The sequence below is a fragment of the Lissotriton helveticus genome, chromosome 7 (genome assembly GCF_964261635.1).
Source record: "Lissotriton helveticus chromosome 7, aLisHel1.1, whole genome shotgun sequence".
NCBI lineage: Eukaryota > Metazoa > Chordata > Amphibia > Caudata > Salamandridae > Lissotriton > Lissotriton helveticus.
The window spans coordinates 1,457,645,645-1,457,662,372 of record NC_136068.1 but is presented as its reverse complement, the minus strand read 5'-3'; the positions used below and the strand labels follow the sequence as shown (position 1 = coordinate 1,457,662,372).

At 45.9% G+C, this 16,728-nt stretch overlaps 1 protein-coding gene across 3 annotated transcripts in view; it reads left to right on the top strand.

The window, feature by feature from the left end:
• LOC144770363 (uncharacterized) overlaps window positions 1-16,728 on the top strand; it is a 918,549-nt gene that overhangs the window by 164,158 nt on the left and 737,663 nt on the right. The gene's annotated exons all lie outside the window — the stretch shown is intronic.

The following is a 16,728-nucleotide window of genomic DNA, read 5'->3' as shown; positions in this document are numbered from 1 at the left end:
GTGGTGGCAATAACACCAGAGCCTCCACTGCCACCAAACAGTGACTTCATCACACTCCCTCCAGACCATCTAACACCAGTCGGAGGCAGAGTCAAACAATTCCTACCAGTGAGACAAATTATCCAGTATGGTTATTGCCTGGAACTCACTTCTACTCCACCCAACATACCACCCTAACACCGTCCTATGTCCAAAGAACACCTCCCCCTGTTACAACAAGAGGTGCAATCCATGCTAGAAAAGGGGGGCCATAGAGCCAGTCCCTATTCAACACCAAGAGACAGGAGTATACTCGCTATACTTCCTTATTCCCAAAAAGGATGGGTCCCTCAGACCAATACTGGACCTCAGACCGCTAAACCAATAAATACTCTCAGAGCACTTCCACATGATCACTCTACAACAAGTACTCCCGTTACTCCAGCAAGGCGACTACCTAGTAACATTAGACCTCAAGGACGCATATTTTCACATACCTATATATCCAGCTCACAGGAAATAGCTCAGGTTCACAATAGAAGGTCAACATTTTCAGTTCAAGGTTCTCCCCTTCGGGGTAACCACAGCCCCAAGAGTATTCACAAAATGTCTAGCGGTAGTAGCTGCACACCTCAGAAGGCAACACATCCACGTGTTTCCATACCTGGGCGATTGGCTCATAAAAGCAAACTCGTACACGCAGTGTGCAAGCCATACATCTCACACACTCCAGCTGCTACACAGCCTGGATTTTTCCATAAACTACCCAAAATCGCATCTACAACCCTCCCACATACAGCAATATCTGGGAGCCACAATAGACACCTCAGTAGCAAAGGCATACCAAAATTCAGCCAGGATAGCCAACATGCAGACACTCATTCAAAGATTTCAGCCACAACACTCTTTGCCAGCTCGAGTGTTCATGCAGCTCATAGGCATGATGGCCTCCTGCATAGTCATTGTCCCTCATGCCCGACTTCAAATGCGTCCATTGCAAGAATGCCTAGCACGGCAGTGGAACCAAGCTCAAGGACAACTAAAGGACCTAGTGTTGGTAGACAGTCGCGCTTACAACTCTGCAGTGGTGGAACCCACAAAACCTTTCCAAGGGGCGGTTCCACAACTAGTACTAACAGCGGACGCATCACTGACAGGTTGGGGAGCCCACTTACTTCAATACACAGTCCAAGGGCTCTGGACAGTAAAACAAAAGAAACTGCATTTCAACCAACTAGAGTTGCTAGCAATATTTCTGGCACTAAAAGCATTCCAAAAATACTTGTACAACAAGGCCGTGTTGATCTGGACGGACAACATGACAGCCATGTACTACATCCAGAAACAAGGAGGGACACACTCCAACAGCTGTCCCACTTAGCACAGAGCATATGGAGGTGGACAATTCCAAGAAACATTTTTCTCCTAGCAGAACACCTGCCAGGGAAAGACAGTCAAGTAGCGGCTCTGCTAAGCAGACACAGCCAACAGCTACACGAATGGGAGATTCACCCCCAAGTTCTCCAACCATTCTTCCAGAAATGGGGGCACCCAGAGATAGATCTGTTTGCCACAAACGAAAACTCAAAATGCCAGTACTTTGCCGCCAGGTTCCCACATCCGTTGTCACAGGTCAATGCGATATGGATGAACTGGTCAGGCAGATTTGCGTACGCTTTTCCGCCAACTCCACTGATTACGCTGGTGGCACGCAAACTACGTCAGCAATCACTCACAATGATCCTGGTTGCTCCCACATGGGCAAGACAGCCATGGTACACAACGCTCCTGGAACTTTCAGTAGTTCCCCATCAAAAACTGCGCCTCTTGCCCCATCTTTTAACTCAGAACCATGGAGAAATCCAACATCCAGATCCCAATCAAATAAACCTAGCGATCTGGCTCCTGAGGTCTTAGAGCTCGGATACCTTAACTTACCTCCTGATTGCATGATCATTATCAAGGAGGCAAGAAGGCAAGAAGGCCAACTACTAGAGCAGGCTATGCAGCTAAATGGAAAAGATTTGTAATCTATTGCAACAATAACTTAATCAATCCATTGGATGCTTCCATCCAAAGCATTTTCTGTTACCTCTTGCATCTTCAAAAATGCAATCTAGCATACTCTTCTATAAGGCTACATCTTGCTGCTATAGCAGCATATCTCCAAAAACAGGCAGCACCTTTCCCTGTTTAGGGTACCACCATTCAAGGCTTTTATGGAGGGTCTTAAAAAGATAATCCCTCCAAAACACCCACTTTCACCAGTCTGGAACTTAAATTTGGTACTTACCAGACTTATGGGTCCTCCTTTCGAACCACTCCACTCATGTGAACTGCAATTTCTAACATGGAAGGTGGCATTCTTGATTTCCATTACCTCCCTCAGGCGAGTAAGTGAGCTTCAAGCACTAACAATTCAAGAACCCTTCATGCAAGTACATGCAAATAGGGTAGTACTTAGGACAAACCCTAAGTTTATGCCAAAAGTCATATCCACTTTCCATATCAATCAATCAATAGAACTGCCAGTTTTCTTCCAAAACCCACAATCAGTAGGCGAAAGAGCCCTACACACACTAGATGTAAGGAGAGCTCTGCTATATTATGTTGACAGGACTAAATCATTTTGTTGCTTTTTCACCGCAACATAAAGGTAATCCCATCTCAAAATCAGGAATAGCCAGATGGATAGTTAAGTGTATTCAGATATGCTATCAAAAAGCTAAACACACTCTAACAGTTCCCCCAAGAGCGCACTCTACGCGCAAAATGGGGGCATCCATGGCTTTCTTAGGGAATATTCCCCTTGAAGACATATGTAGGGCAGCAACATGGTCTACCATACACACTTTCACTAAACACTATTGTGTAGACGTGCAATCAAAGCAGCAAGCTGCTGTAGACCAGGCTGTCCTTAAAACTCTTTTTCAGACTGCTGCAGCTGGTACAGGTGACCACCGCTAGAGGAGATACTGCTATACAGTCTATGCTAAGATATGAATTCAGCAGCCCACATGCCTCGAACGGAAAATGCTACTTACCAGTATGCATCTGTTCTTGGCATGTAGGGCTGCTGAAAATTGAGCGAACTGCATCTGGCTATTTCATCGACTTTGATACCTTTTCATTATATCCAAGTGAACTTGAAACAATGCAGGCCCAAAAAACACGCAACCAGCAAATTAAAGACTTACTGGACTTTCTTAAAAAGACTTACCTGGTATCCCCTTGGGTAGAAGTCTGGGTAACTACTGGTATACTTCTTTCTTTTCTGAATAGGCTTAGTAATTGTTTTTAGCATGCTTATAAATGGAACTTTCCTTCGACAAAGCTCTGCAGCACAAAAAGTGAATCTGATTCTGAAACCTCACCTATCATCACATCGTGAACAAAGACTTTTCATTAGTGACCATCACAGAAGTTCCTATACCCGATGGTATAGTGTGGGACAAGGTTGATTACTGCGGTCACACTTTTCTAAAAAGAAGTAGGTGAATACCTTCAGCAAATTAAAAAAGACAACAGAACCTCAACAGCAATGGGAGCCCTACAGCAAAACGGTTCTTTCAAAAGAGGTGGCTTCAACAACAAAGCCCACAGGAGGAGGGACATTTGGCCAAGGGCATCAAATGTCACAGCAACCACAAGGCCAAGGCAATGGACAACAAACAAGTCAGCAAACGAGTTACCAAGGTTGGCAACAACAACAGACGCAGCCCTTTCGAGGGAGGGGCAGAGGCCAACCGCCTAGAGGAAGAGGAAATGGCTCAAATTGACAAGCACACAGGAAAGGACCAATAAAAGACACCAGTGGGGGGAAGAATATCCCACTTCCTCAAACAATGGCAAAATATCACAACAGACAATTTGATAATAAATTTAATAAAGTACGAGTATTGCATAGAGCTTACAAACACCACCTGCAAATACACCAAAAACAAGAAAATTCCAGAAATCAGAACAAACGCAGTTAAATTCGGAGATCGAGGAACTACTCCAAAAACATGCAATAGGATTGGTACCAAAACAGGAATGATTCGAAGGAAACTACTCCCAAACTTCCTAATACCCAAACAGGATCTGTCACTAAGGCCAATCCTCGACCTAAAGTTCATAAACAAGTTCATACTGACACAACGATTCAAAATGTGTACTCTTCAGGAACTAATTCCTCAATTTCAAAAGGGAGATTACATGGCAACAATAGACCTCAAAGATGCCTACTTGCACATCCCTATGAACAAAAATCACAAAATACCTACGGTTACTACACAACGGAACACATTATCAATTCATGGTACTTCCCTTTGGAATAAAATCAGCACCACATGTCTTCACTTTTTTTTTATTTTTTTTTATATTTTTTATTGGAAATTTCTGAGCTTTAAAAAGACACATACAATTCATTCAAAAAATAAATAGCACAATCCAAACAGTTACAATATTAGTCAAAGAGTAAAACACATAGCAGATGATAAAAGCAATTTAAGACAAGGTATACTGTACCCAGAGATTACATTCTTGCCTCCCTCCAATCCGTGAGTGGGGCCCAATGTCTTCCCAACTCCCGCATTTTTTTGCCCTTCTGTTCATAAAGGCAGGACTCTATATTATGTATGCCCAATAGTCTGGAAAGCCACATTTGGAATGAGGGGGCGATGATATCTTTCCACCCTGACGAAATTAAGATCCGAAGTACCGCAACTGAGATAAAAACCAAGGCTTCCTCATCTTCCCCCAATTTCAACTTATAGTCTATACTCAATAACATCAGGGTAGGGGATAGATCGATCTTATGACCTAGCAGCCCCTCCCAAAATGTCCCTATCTCATCCTTTAATTGTAGCTAGTGAGCTACAATGGAAGAACATGTGTAGTGAATCTGCTTGTCTAGCATTACATCTAGGGCAACTATCGTCCTCCCTGACCCCCCAAGCAAATAGCTTTGCTGGCGTATAGTACAGGTTAAACACCGTTTTATAATGCTGGGCTCTCAGGTTTGAAGACTGAAATATTTTTTATTCAAGCTTAGGGCAAGATCCAAATCTACATCGAGGTTGCCCAATTTATTTGCCAAAGCAGATTCAGTCTTCTCCAGATCATCTTGGATTCCCATCATAAGGAGATTATAGACTATTTTTATCTTCTTGCACCCTTTAACTAATAAATCCAGCAGAGGGAGATCGACCGGAGGTCGCAATTTAGGCCTCAGTGCCTTCAGGGTACGTACGATTTGACCGTACACAAGCCAATGGTTAGATGGAATACCGAACTTACATTGCAGGACATCAAATCTTGCTATCTCATCACCTTCCATATCATCTCCTAAAGTCTTAATTCCGAGCCCCTTCCAAACCTGAAGATTCCCATCTGCACCCAATTGAGAAAAAAGGCTAGAGTTACATAGGTGTGTATTTACCTTCGGAATCTTAAGGAACTTTAGGGTAGCCTTCCAGACGCTCCATGCCCCTTCCAGAGTCTTGAGTCGGGCCCTCTTATAATATCTGCGATCAACTTCGCACAACAATAAACCTATTGCCTTTCTCCCCAGCAGAAGCTCAAAGATGGAAGGGGGGGCTCTGAGTTTCCGTAACTTCAGGATTCGCCTCAGACTGAAACAGAACTAACATTTGTGTGAGTAGGCGGGTCCAATGGTATAATCTTAAATTTGGAAGAGCCATCCCACCCCTTTCCCAAGACAGTGACAAATAGTTAGTGGAACGCCGAACCTTGCCATACTGCCAGATAAATCTTATAAATGTAGTTTCCAATCTTTTAATTATTTTCTCTTCGATAAGTAAAGGTATGGCCCGAAACAAGTAGATCACTTTAGGAAACATTGTCATCTTTACCGCATTTACCCTCCCAATCAGAGAGAGATGAAGCACATCTATTCTTTTCAATTCTGTTTCTATAGATTTAATAAGTGGGAGATGAGTTTCATCCACAATTTTATCTGTTGAGGCATTAATTCTCACCCCCAGATAAATTGCAGAGTCAACAAATCTAGGGTCGGATTTAACCATTTTTTAGTGCAGATTATCTGTGTTTTTGCTTCATTCAGTAGATACCCTGATCGATTACCGAAATCCTTTGCCATTTGAGCCAGAGCTAACAACGCCTGTTGAGGATCAGTGGTGATGACCGCCAGGTCATCTGCATATGCCAAAATTTTGTTTGTGACCATTTAATATCACGGGGCTTATCCTGGGACACCCTAATATTTTCTGAATAAGAGGGTCGATATAGAGGGAGAAAAGGATCGGGGAGCAGGGGCATCCTTGACGCGTGTCTCTCTTGATAGCAATCTTATCTGATCTCTCTCCCATAACCACCACTCGTGCTACAGGTTCTCTATACATAGCTTTGAGGGCCCTGATAATGTTATCCCCAAAGCCTCTACCTGCCAGGATGCCTCACAAAAAATTCCAGACCGGCCGGTCAAAAGCCTTCTCTGCGCCGAGCAGGATCAAGGCCATCTCCCCCCCCCGAGGCACCCAGGGCGTCGAACAGAGCTATTGCTCTCCTTGTGTGATCCGTCGTACCACACCCCGGGACAAACCCATGCTGCCACGGGGTAACGAGACCGCCTATGATCCTGCCCAACCTATTGGCCCAGATTTTAGAATACAATTTAGTATCCGCATTAATCAGCGAAATAGGGCGGTAGGGCCCCGGATTCTCCCTGGGTTTCCCCTTCTTATGAAAAATTACTATATTAGTCTCTTTCCAAGAATCTGGGATCTCTCCCGAGTACATTACACCATTAAATAAATCCACGAGCAGCGGGGTAATTTCAGATTCGAGGACTTTAAATACCTACAGGGGGATCCCGTCTGGGCCCACCGCATTGCCCGAGGCCAGCTCCTGTAATGCAGCTGTAACCTCCACACCAGTGATATCCCTATCCAACTCCGCTCTAGCTAGATCATCTAGTCGGGGACCGTTATCCCAACTCTCCTCCCCCTGTTCTCCATCACGATCTTCCTCTTCATACAGCTTCTGATAGAAATTCTTAAAAACCTGTAGTATCTCTTAAGCCTCGGTATATTCTTTACCATTCTCTTCAATACTGGTGATTATATTTTTAGCTTTATCCTGTCTTAACCGTAGCGATAGAGCTCTGCCTGCCTGTTCACCAGTTTCGTAGCGCCTGGCTCTAGATATTTGATATTCAGCAGTTGCCTTCAGTGTTACCACCTTCTGGAGCTCTGCTTTGATAATCAGCAGTTCCCTTTGGCTCTCGCTACCATCCACCCCATGTGCAATATCCGTGATATGCTGTTCTTCAGCAGCAGCTAATTTCCCCATAAGTCTCTCCACCTCATTCCTCATTCCTCTCCTCTCTTCTCAGCCTAGCCGAGCAGTTTATGGTTTCGCCCCATAGAGCCGCCTTGAATGCCTCCCAAACCCCATTTCGTGAAGTGCTATATCTATTAGCTGCAAATAACTCACCCGCCCATTTGGTGAGGTGCTCCACAAACCTATTGTCCGCCAGTAACCTCCTTTCAAAAGTCCAACTGGTCCTTTTCCTAACCACTACATCCATTTCAAAAGTTAATATCAACGGATTATGATCCGAGATTGTTCTAGGAAGTTTTATTATTGCCACCCTATTTATTTCTGGAGAAGAAATAAAAAAATAGTCCAGCTTAGTGTACCTCTTAAAGGGATTTGAAAAGTATGTGACACATGGGTTTTGTGGCTCTTTAACCCCCCAAACATCCTTCAACCCATGAGAGCAGATGAGAGCCTTTACTGCCCTAAAAACTCTGTTTCCGACCTACATATGATGCTTTATTGTCCCAATCTGCTGAAATATTTAGATCACCACAGAATATTGTGGGGGTCGACCAACCAGCTAGTTCGGTTTCTAAAAAATCGTACATCTCCGGGTCATCTTTATTTGACCCATAGACTACACATAATGTAAAGCCCAACTCAAGCTCAGCAATTACCCATCTTCCGTAGCTATCCGCTTTAGCCCGTTTCACCCCCCCCAATGATGTTCTTACTAAAATTCTAACCCCCCCCTAATTGTCGAAGATTGTGTTGAACATACAACCAACTCAAAACCATTAAGTAACAATAAATTCCTCTTAGCCCAAGGGAGATGGGTCTCTTGGAGACAAAGAACATCAATTCTGTTATTTTTCACAAAATGAGCCAATCTTTGGCGCTTCCTCCAATCATTCATCCCCCCAATATTTATCGAGCATATTGTAATGTTCGCCATCCTGATGACCTAATTGACCAGCTACATTAACCTGAGCCTTAAACATCCTATCTTTCACTGGACCTCCAAATTGTACCAAAAGTAAAGTCTTACTATTCCAAGAAGCACCATTTTTTCCCAATTTTCTAGTTTTCTCCCCTGCCTCCCCCCCAATCCCCCTGAAACCCACTCAGTGAAGCGCTCAGACCTAGTCTGTGCACGTGATGGACTTACAGTGTAAGCAGTGAGGACTAGTACTAGAAACAGAAACTAAAATTCCGATAAAGCCCTCCCTCTCAGTAAACATAATGGACAATTCACAGTCAGAGGAATACCCCACCAATTTTATACAGTGTCATCCTGCCTTCCAGATTCATAGAAGGGGCCAATAACCCATACTTGGTTTAAATATTTAGGCCTATTTGCCAAGAGAATCTAGGTACTCCTTCGCTTTAATTTCTGATGAGAAATATACTGTCCTCCCTTCATTAATTACTTTTAGCTGAGCCGGATTTATCAAGAAAGCTTGAATCGCTGGCCTGGGAAGCAAGATGGCGGCCGCATAGTTGTGGCTGTTACAGCGGAGCAGTGAGGACGTGAGAGAGCCCTATGATGGTGTAACCCGCACAGCCAAGAATCCCCAACACCACAACGAGAGGAATCACGAAAACTAAAACAGAACGGCATGCTGACAGCACTTACCTGTCGAGGGTCTGCTAGACAACTTTTGAGAGCACTGCTGTCGGCGGTCATTGCCTTCTTTCCCAGCCGCGGTCATCCTGTGAGTGCTGGTGGGCGGAGTCGAGTGCGGAGTCAGCGAAGTGCGGAGCGGAGCTCGGAAGAGAGAGCGGGCGACGAGGAGCTCTGACCCGGTCCTGTTGGAGGAGGGAGGCTTGGAAGGAAGTAATGGCCCCCAAGATTAATGCATTTTCGAGGAACAAAATCGCCCGTGAAGGAGCCGAGGCGAATGAGTGCGAGGAATCACGGCGAGACGAATCTCCCCCGACTGAGCAACCAAAAAAGAGGCATCAAGTGGCTGCGAGGACGCGCTTGGCTGCAGCTTCAATTGCGGACTTGTTCTCCAAGGCTGGTAAGGAGAAGGAGGTTAAAGAGGCTAAGGAGGCTAAAGACGTGGGGGGCAGCTCAGTTGTTATGCTGGAGGTGCGAAATAAGGTGCCAAACGAGGAGCAAACCAACAATAGTATTGAACCACCCCCCCAATCCGGCCCCATCCCCGGCTAAGGTCACCCCGGTATCTGGAGGGGATCATCAGGTTGTAGACGACGAGGTGACCCTAGAAAAATCAACCCCAAGTTTGGGGAAAAAGGAACGAGATCTCCTTTGCGTGTCCGGAAACGGGGTTATTGGCGGGTTGTTAACAGTCATCTTCGCAAGGTCCCACTATTTGAGTCGGGTCTCATGGCTAATTCTGATGCCCAGAGCGATGCCCAGAGTATAGACACTGTTCTGGCTGCGGGCGGTGTAGGCAACGAAAGGGAGAAAGTGCCAAGCGAAGCCTTCTACTCAGTATAAGATGATGTCGGGTGGTCTGAGGAGGATGAGGAACGCAGCGCTTATTTGGGTTCAGAGAGTGGCCCCGAACTCGAGCAGCCAACAACAGCGATAAGGCCTCAGGCGGTTACGAAGGGTCAGATCCATCCCCAACGAGTACTGAGCTGGGATCATTCTTCTGCCATGGCCCTGCAGGGAAGCCCCCATGTGGAACTCCCCATTTGTCACTTCTGGAGACAATCTATCAAGAGATACTCGCCCATAGGGAGGAAACCCGCCAAGACAATCGCAAATCCCAGGCCGCGATGAGAAAAATGCAGGGGGTGGTCAGGAAGCTATCTAAAGCCTGTGTCAACACCGGGGACAGAGTCTCTAACCTGGAAGAGAGAGTGGTCTCAACCGAGGCTGAGGCGGCCGCTGCCACCAGTAAGGTCAACGCTCACTGTGCTCAAGTGGTAGATCTACAGTGGAAGCTCGAGGAGATGGAGAATAGGCTCCGCCGGAACAACTTAAGGGTCCTGGGAATTCCGTAGGGGGTCGAGGGGTCCGACATCAGGACATATATTATCAAGCTCTTTGAGAAAGCATTTCCCGAGCTTTCCAGCTGGAACTGGTCCCTGGAGCTACAGCGGGTGCATCACACCCCCTTCAGAATACGAAAGAACGCTAAAGAAGGGGACAAACCCAGAGCAGTTCTAATATTCCTTGGCAACTTTATCCTGAGGCAGGCAATCGCAGAAAAGGCTAGACCTGACGCCAGGAGAAGCAGTGATGGGGTCTCATTTTTCGTTCGCCCGGATTACTGCCACTCGACCGTAGAGCGAAGGTGGCATTTGAGGGAAATGATTAAGCCTTTTCAGGACCACATGTCTTCACAAAGTACCTAGCCGCAGTGGCAGCACACTTAAGAAGGGAAGGAATCCATGTCTATTCCTATCTAGACGACTGGCTCATAAGGGCAGACTCAAAGCAAAAGTGCCACAATCATGTTCAAGCAGCTATCCACATGCTACAAGAACTGGGTATCTCGATAAACCACAAAAAATCTTTCACAAAGCCAAAAAAAGAAAAAACCTTCCTAGTAGCAAGATTAAACTCTAGGAATGCGAGAGCGTACCAGGCGCAAAAGAGGATACAAGCTATCCATCAAGAAGCGACCCTCTACCAGAGGAGACAGTCTGACAGTGAGGAGAGTCATGAAACTAATTGGCATGATGGCATCATGCATCCCACTCATCCCTCACGCCCGCCTACATTTGCTCTCATTCCAGGAATGGCTTAAGAACAGCTGGTCTCAAGCCACAGGAAGTTCTAGTGGTTGTTACACAAAGGTTGCAATCAGAGTTTCAATGGTGGGCATCCAAAAACAACACAGGGAGACATTTCAGGAACCCAACTCCACCTGTGACAATCACCACAGACTCATCCCTCAACGGTTGGGGAGCACACTTCAACCAGCTGAAAGTGAATGGTCAATGGAATGAACTAGATTCCATAAAGCACATCAACGACTTGGAGATGAACATGGTCCTTCTTGCACTGAAAGCATTCCAGAAACCCATTCAGGGGAGAACCGTCCGGATCCACACGGACAATACCACAACCATGTTCTACCTCAACAAACCGGAGGTACGAAGTCTTTCCCACTGAGCAAACTTTAGCAGGAAATCTGGCATTGGGCAGTACCTCAAAGAATCAATCTGCAAGCAGAGCATCTACCAGGGGTAGATAACATTACAGTGGATCAGCTGAGCAGACAGAACGACTGCTCCCACGAATGGGAATTGAAACAGAACAGTTCCGTACCTTTTCAATCTCTGGGGAACACCACTGATATATCTGTTTGCAACAGTTCAGAACAAAAAATGCCAGTTCTTTTCTTCGAGGTTTCCACACCATCTCTCAAGGGGGAATGCACTGTCACTCAACTGGTCAGAGACCTTTGCTTACGCCTTTCCACCAATACCCCTAATACAAAGGGTATTAGAAAAGGCAAAATTACCAGGAACTACAGCTTAATTCTGGGTGACCTAAACCTTAGATGGAACAAAACCAATAACCTGCTGATTCAATCGCTCAACAACCTTCTGCATGACAACGATATGATCCAACACTGCTCAGAGAAAGTGCATTACAGAGGAGCGATCCTGGATGCCATCATTGCGAACAAAAATGCAGTCTCGATTGATAACATCATCCTGGTGGACTGGTCAGACCACCACATCATTCTCTTTCATATCAACCACCTGGCCCTATCCCTCCCACCCACTCAAGCCCCCCTAAGTGGGGCAGGAACACTTCCAGCGTCCCCCGAGACAAGCTAGAAGAAGGACTCGGCACACTCCTCTCGAACACAACGGAGTCCTTCTCAACCGCAAAACTCACCTCGCTCTATCATTCCAACCTGGAGCTTACTCTGGATCAGCTGGCACCTCTGAAACAAAAAAAACCCAGAAGCATTCCTTCTAGATCATGGTTCTCCACTGACATTAATAAGTAAGTAAGTAAGTAAGTAATAAGCTTTATTTCGATATAGAAACATATCATAAAAGCAAAACATGACAGCATAAAAACAATAGTCGAAACAAAGCAATTTTACAGTTCGTAGTACCGTTAAACATTCATATTTACACAAGAAAAACATAACATTTATACAGAATGAAAAAGAGACACTCTACTGTAACATCAGTTGTTTGGCAGATCTTATGCGCCAAGCCCAGCCTAGGAATTTAGCCAGACAAATAGCAAAAAAAGGTCTTGTATCTGAGAGCAATATTCTTATAGCTTCCAGATGTGAGCGGGTTCCCAGGCTCCTGCAAAGAGGCTTCAACCACCTCCGTCTAGGGGCCCTATAAACTTGACACTCAAATAAAAAGTGTGCAACAGATTCAATTTTTAACTCACAGAATGGACAATGCAGTACAGTTTGGAATGGTAGTTTCCAGGTAGAGGTAAACTGACATAAAGGTAAGACCCCAACCCTGAATTTAAAATATAATGCCCTGTCATGTGAGCTGTGGATCAAATCCAAGTATGGTTCTCTGGAGGGGATGTCTTTAACCATTAAGAAATTTGCAACAGATTTTGGATGATTTGAATTAGCTAGTCTCTCGCTATCCACCCAAGACCAGTAAGCCTTCTTCAGTTCTTGTTTGGGAGGTGCTGTTTTATTTTCCCACGCAGCTCCTAGACCAAGTTTGTACAATGCCCTCTTGACCTCTCTGAGCCAGGCGATCTTATGCCAGCCAGGTAAGGACAGCACATCTTTTAGGGCATCTGCATAACTGTGGAGCTCGGGGACGTTCCAGATTCTAGACCATAGCAGTAAGGGGCGTAATTTGGCTTGCTCGCAGATTGGACGAGAACCTGCGTCAAGCAGGATGGGGATTGTGGGGGTGCTCTGGGGAAGCCTCATCAGATCTTTATGGAATTTATTTTCTAGGTGGGCCAAAGTATCCACTCTCTGGGTACCCCAAAGTTCGGCACCATACAGTGCTGCGCTCACAACCCTACCCCTATAAATATCTAGAAGTGCCCCAATAGGTTTTATAGAGGAAGCACGCTGCTCTTTAAGTAAAGCACCAACTACCCTCTTATGGGTTAGGAACACTTTTTGGTGATGGGCCTTCCAGCTCATACTATCACAAAGACGTATGCCCAGATAGTCAAATTCTCTGACCCGTTCTAATGTAACAGAGTCAAGAGTGGGGGGTTTAACAGATTTCTTAGGCGGGTTAATGACAAGAAATTTGGTCTTGCCAATATTTATGGCCAGACCTCTGATGTCACAGAAGGCCTTAAAGCTGGAAAGTAGTGACTGTATGCCTGCAGGTGATTTCGAAATCAGGAGGGTGTCATCCGCAAACAGGAGCGTCGGGATTTTCCTTCCCGCCAGGGATGGTGCATCTGCAGGATGTTGAAGAAGGTGCTCCACCACTCCATTAACGTAAAGCGAGAACAGAGTGGGGGCAAGCACACACCCCTGGCGGACGCCCCTGTCTACTGGAATACACGGGGTTTTTTCGCCCTGGACACCCCATCTGATTTGGGCAAAGTTGTTTTCATGGAATTTTACCAGCAAGGCCAACAGGTAAGGTGGTAGACCTAACTCGTCGAGGACCTTCCATAATAACGCTCTTGGAACCAGGTCGAAGGCTGTTTTTAAGTCTATGAAGACTAAGTACAAACTGCCCCCTCCTAGCACCACTACCTTCCAATAGAGCATTAAAAGGCGAAATGTCTGCTCGACGGTACCTGTCCCTGATCTAAAACCTGCTTGAAAATCAGACAATATCTGATTTTCTACCACCCACTCGAGAATCCTGCCCAATACCACTTTCCCTGCTATCTTTTGCGTTGAATCCAGCAAACTGATGGGGCGATAATTAGCTGGGTCCTCCCTGCTACCTTTCTTGAAAATGGGGACTACTTCGGCCCCCCTCCAAGAGTCAGGGAAAGACCCCCCCAACATCACCTCATTAAGAAGGGCAACAATTAGTCTGCTCCAGAATGTGGGATTATTTTTTATCAGGTCGCCCGGGATCCCATCCGGGCCTGCCGCTTTGTTAGAAACAGTACTCCTGATTGCCTTCTCTACTTCCAAGATGGTAAATGGGACTTCATTTGGTAGGAGATCTGTGGAACTGGGCTTTAGGAGCGGTTCTAGGTTCAAAGGCCCTATATGAGCCGAATACAGTTTCGAAAAGTGGGCAAACCAGGCAACACCAGGGATGTTACAAGTCAGTTGTTGATCAATGGGCTTGTCTCTCGACCTTAGCAAGTCCCAGAACCCTTTAGCATCTTTCCTTGTGCTCGCCTCCGATAGGTCGCGCCAAAAATTGAAATCATATGTCCGCTTAGCCATAGTCACAGTTTTCCTATAAAGTTGCCTTGCAGACCTAATGGTAGCTTTGTCTTTTCCTTTTACTGCAGCGACAAGATTACCCTTTGCAAGTCGACATTTGGCTGTGAACCACTTTTCACTTGTTCTCAGGGTCCCCTTTGAAGCAGTTCTGAAGCTGGGTTTGGGGACGATGAACAGCCCACTTAATGCCGTAACAGTCTCCGTAAATAACGATAAAAACATCTTACCATCGCTATTAGTGCAGTCGAGCCTAGATTCAGCCTTTAATAAGATGGTTTCGGCATGTGTCATCCTAGCCTCATCCGCTGAGACTCTTGCCCATTTGAGACGTCTGCCACAGTTGGATGGAATGACCTCATGTGAAGCTTTCCATAACTGGTTGGTAGTTTCTTGGGACCCCGATTGCCAGGGGGCAGAGATGGTTAAAGCGAGGGGGTTGTGGTCACTGTCACAGGTCTCTATAACCTCCATGTCTTGGTGATATGGCCAGAGGTTGTAGTTGAGCATTACAAAGTCAATTCTGGATGAGTGGCCCGTCCTATTGTATGTATGGGCACCCATGGGATCTGATTTGGAACGCCCGTTAGTTGCTCTCAAATTATACTCCATACAAAGAGCATTTATGTCGATCGCCATTTGTGTCCATTTAGGGATCGGTTCAAGGTTCAAGGTAGGGATGCCCCTCCTGTTATCCTCCTCATTAATGTCCAGAATGTCTTCTTTGGCTAAAGGCTCAAAACAGCAGTTAAAATCGCCTGCCAGCAGGACGAGAGAGTTGGCCTCACAGGTAGACAGGTTGTTACTTAGGCCTAAAGAGTTTAGAGATCCTCTGTTCTTGTTGCCCCTTAAGTAAAGATTAAATAGTTCTAGTTTCCTTCCTCCTTTATAATGCAATGTTAGCCATTGAAGGTCGGGTGTTTCGGTAGTCCTTTGTGAAACACTGAGGTTTAGTGCAATGTTGATCCAGATAAGAAGGCCCCCGGATGGACGTCCTCTAGAACCTTGGTGACATACAGCCGGTACATAGAAGGTCGAGAACCCCACTCTGTGTCTAGGTTCCTGGCACCATGTTTCCTGTAGCAAGCAAATGTCATAGGGTGCCAGGAAAGAATTCCATTCCGGGTTGTCAAAGTTGCGTGCAAGACCCGCCACATTCCAACATAAGACCTTCAATGGAGAATCGCCTAGAGAGGCAACGCTAACAGGCAGGTCAGTCTCCGTGGGATTGGATTGTACAGGAAGAAGGGAGATCAAACAGGGGCTATCTGGCCTCGTTTCCACTCTTTTGTGATCTAGAAGAGCCATTTTGGTTGGTTCCATGGCCCGGGGCAGAACAGTCAGAAGCCCGGCTTGGATTGTTGGGGGGCCGTTGGTCGGATTTCCAACTAAGTCTGTAACCTGTGGAGACGATACTTTTACTAGTTGTGGGCATGCTGAGAACAAAAAAGGTCAATCGACCTCCTCCAGGCCTTCGTATCTATTATAGGTTGGAAGCCCATTCCAGTGCAAGGGGTTATTCTTTTGCCTCATGGGGTGGGCATTCCGTGGATGGTGCTGCACCAAGGACCAGTTCTCCACTTGAGTGTGCACTTGGCGTGGGGGATAGAAATAAGATAGCGGCCTTGGTATAACTAGGGAATTTTCGCTAGTTGGCCAGGAACAGATATGGTGCGCCGTGTGTGGGCATTAATAAGGAAAGAAGACACCTCAGATCCTTGGAAAGAACTTGGAGGAACAACCCCACCTCCCTCCATCGGGATCAACTCCAAGCAGCTCGCAAAAACTACTATATTCATATCAAGAGCAAAAAGTCATCCTTCTGCTCTGCACTAGACAATGCCAAAAACCGCCCCGAAGAACTCTTCAACATCATCAGGAACCAAAACCCATTGCGACAACTTTGCAAGCTTTTTCAATGAAAAAATCGCCAAAATTGATCGTTCATTCAGCTCAAAACTCTCCTCCTGCACAGAATCCCGGAGTTCTGCAACTAACCACATCCCCCCAGTAACCCCATCAGCTGGTCATCCTTCCAGCCGGTCAAGGAGGAAATGATAAGCAATCTTATCGCCTCCGCTAAACCCTCATCTCATTCCCTCGATCAACTTCCCCCGAGACTGACCAAGGAGTTGAAGCTCACTCTAGCCCCAATTTG